General features: G+C 36.4%; 1 pseudogene; it reads right to left on the bottom strand.

The window, feature by feature from the left end:
* Positions 1-1,473: 1,473 nt before the first annotated feature.
* On the bottom strand, positions 1,474-2,292 carry LOC101888143 (voltage-dependent anion-selective channel-like; annotated as a pseudogene).
* Between the last annotated feature and the right edge of the window lie 1,589 nt (positions 2,293-3,881).

Raw genomic sequence — 3,881 nt, 5'->3', positions numbered from 1 at the left:
AAAATTATATAACACCTCGAAATATTTGTTCCCGACATAGGAAACTATATATGGATCTTCGTATCTCGCCAAGCAGAGTCGATCTAGCTATGTATGTCCGTCTGTACATGTTAACTTGTAATCACACTACAGATCGCAATTATGGCACGATCCTCACCAGCTTTTGGAGATGATCGCAAAATATTAAGGGGTTGAAATGGACCAAAAACAGAAACATTTCCTATTTTGCTGTTGCTCTACAGGCCACAATTATGAACCAATCGAAACCAAAGCCGAATTTTTACAATATTTTATACCCTACAACACTATGTGTTGGGGGTATTATAAGTTTGATTGGGCCAAAAATTATGTAACACCATGAAATATTGGTTTCCGGCATAGGAAAGTATATATGGATCTTCCTATCTCCCCGAGCTGAGTCGATCTAGCTATGTATGTCCGTCCGTCCGTCTGTCCGTCTGTCCACGTTAATTTGTAATCACTCTACAGGTCGCAATTATAGCCCGATCTTCACGAAATTTAGAATGAAGGTGGGGATAGGGTCAGAATAGAAACCTATTTCTTTTGGAGATGATCGCATAATATTTAGGGGTTGAAATGGACCAAAAACTGAAAAATTTCCTGATTTTGCAGTTGCTCTACAGGTAGCAATTATGGACCAATCGACGCGGGAATTAGCATGGGGCTAGAGCTTAAGGCTGGACAGAAGCCTTCCCACTAATATTTAGTGGGTGAAATAGGCACAACATTTGTGTTAAATAAAAGTCAAATTTTCCATTAAACCGCGAATATTTTTAATCCCGGCGAAATCACAAATAGACGAACAGGTCAATTCTGACCGTTACGTAGATGCCGATAGTAAATATATCGTTATATATAGCGAAATGTATACAATGTGTATATACAAATTTTGTCAATGCAGAATGCCCTCTTGACATAAAAGTATAAAATCTAAAAAAAATCGCAGAAAAATATGCCAATAATGATGTAAATATAGATTTTGTAATATTTTGTGACATATTTTTATTTTTTCATATATTTTATCGCATGCGATTTTTTCAATTTGACTTTTAATATTATGAAATATTTTGCTGTTCACATATAGCCTGGACAATGCGTACCATTATTGTACGAAAGTTCTAAGTAGTACCAAATTTGGTACCGGTGAAGGAATAGAGCTGAAATCTCTTTTTCTCTTTTTGTTTGTTCTTCTTTTATTAGAATGTATGTTTCAAAATAAAACTAAAACTTTTGTTCTCTTCACTCATTTTAATTACGGTTTAAATAATTTTCGGCTTGAAATTTTTAACATTATTATAATTATAAGTGTATGTTGTTGCTCTTGTTATTATGCTGAAATGACGATGTTGTTGTTTTTACATAATTCGGTTGTTTGTGAAAGTTTATTATTGTTGTTGTTGTTATAATTATTTGGTAGTGTTAGTACAATGAAAAAACATATGGACAATTGGCTTAGGCTTCCAAAGCAACACCGATCTTGTGACCGCCAGCATTGAAGTTATTGCTATCGATCACTGTGGAGAGGGTAAGGGTGATGCCATAACACAACTTTTGTTGATAGCCCAAACCAACTTGGCAGGCATTGTTGACCTTTGGCGCGCAAAGCGGCATCCTTATCCAATTGGAATTTACCGCCCAAACCTAATTTGTCGAAGCACTTTTGGAAGATGGAACCGCTGTATGCAAGACAAAGTCCTTTGAGGTTTATCCCAAGGCAAAGTTGTTGGTGGTCAACTTGGCGTGTTGGGTATCGAAGGCAGTTTGGTAACCAGCCAACCAACCTTAATAGCCCAAAACGGCGGATGCGTTGATAAAGGGACCGCTCACATAAACAATGACATCGGTATCGATTTTAACGTTTTCATTACCGTAGGCAACCTTGAATTTGCCAATCTTGTTGCCAGTCTGTGGAGCAAAGGTACCTTCGAAGGCCAATTTCAAGCCCTCGAGCAATTTGTCTTGTACAGCAACCTCAGTGAAGACGGAGTTGTCTGTGTTCCATTTTTCGGTCAGGGTCAAGCCGTAATCGTTAACCTTGTATGAACCTAAAACCTTCCAGATTCCTGGATAGAATAACCGGCTGTGCCGAATTCAATACCAGATGGAGTTTTGGTTTTGCAGTCCAATTTCCACAAACCGAAATGATAACCCTTGCCGAAGATGTCACTAGCTTGTTTACCCAAATCTGAGAATGATGGAGGAGCCATTTTTGATTAAAATTTGATTTCCGAGCGAGAGGAACAAGTACGGCCACGAAACACCACAAAATAATCTTACCACGAAATGTGTGGTCAAGTGCTGAGATAGATATGGAATTTTGAAATTGGATATCACGGTCACTGTTGGTGTCTAGGGCGAAGAGAAGGAGGTGGTTTGATAATAAATTTGGGATTGGATCTTAGCTTAGAGCTGGAATTCTGAAATATGATATGGATGCCTCTCTTGGTTTATAGTTTGAGACAAGAAGCTGGATTTGGGAATGCGTACTGTTGTTGTTCAAAAAGTACTACAGGATACTAAAGTGAATGGATAGAACTTGTATCCTGAAAATTTATATTGAGGTCACTGTTCGTTTCCATAGGAGAGGAAAAGAATATATATTTTTAAAAGTCCACACATTCACATACAAATTATTTCAACTCTCATTAATGTTCATTGTCAATAAAAAATAAATGTAAAATTTCCATTCCTTCCTGACAGAAGCTCAAGATTTTTTTTTGTTTCAAAAATTATTAAAACTGTTTCTTCTTTAAAATCTGAGATTTATTAATACTAAAGTGCATGACAAAATATTTTGGTAGTCGTTCAAAAAATATTCGTTAAAAGGATTAAACCTAAGATATATAAAATAAACAAGCAATAAACATTATTTTCGGCGGGACCAAACTTTTAATACCCTTAGGGTAAAAGAAACATTAGAACCCATTATGACCCACAAATACCAATTTTTAGACATATTCATGGGAAAATGTGGCAAAAATCATTAAAATACCGAATATTGGAAGGTACCGCTATATGGGGCTATACAAAAACGTGGACCTATACATAGAATGTTTCGCCAATGGAGCTAGAACCCATTAGAACCCACAAATACCAATTTTTAGACAAATCCGCGAAGAAATGTGGCAAAAAATATTAAAGTACCGAATATCCGAAGGTACACTTATATGGGAGCTATACCAAAACGTGGCCCTATACATACAATGTTTCGCCACCGGAGCTAGAACCCATTATGACAAAAAAATACGAATTTTTAGACAAAAAATCAGCAAAATACCGAATATCGGGAGCTATCATTCTATGGGGGCTAAACCAAAGCGTGGACCTATACATACAATGTTTCGCCACATAAACTAGGACCCATTATGACCTACAAATACCAATTTTCAGACAAATCCGTGAAATTATGTGGCAAAAATCATTAAAATGTCGAATATCCGGAGGTACCGTTATATGGGGACTATACCAAAACGTGGACCGATGTATCTCATTTTCAATACCAACCATCCTAGACACAATACATATTGTTTTGCAAAATTTTAACGCTCTACGACAAATAATGTGAGCTGTATCGTGATTTCAACAGACAGGCAAACGTACGGACAGACAGACGGACATCGTTAAATCGACTTGAAATTTTATTCTGATTCTGAATATATATACTTTATGGAGTCTACGACGAATATTTAGGGATATTTCAAACGGAATGACAAAGCTAATATACCCTCCTTTCCAAGGTAGAGGGTATAAAAACAAGATCCGAGCTATGATAGTCTTTCCAAAATCCAAATTTAATAAGCTTGTTTTCCTGAATTTGCATACACAAAACAATTCATACAAATCACAAGGTTGATTCGAAG

This window comes from Musca domestica, unplaced genomic scaffold (assembly GCF_030504385.1).
Source record: "Musca domestica strain aabys unplaced genomic scaffold, Musca_domestica.polishedcontigs.V.1.1 1, whole genome shotgun sequence".
Lineage (NCBI taxonomy): Eukaryota > Metazoa > Arthropoda > Insecta > Diptera > Muscidae > Musca > Musca domestica.
Note: the sequence above shows the minus strand (reverse complement) of the source record. Positions and strands in the feature narration are given on the sequence as shown.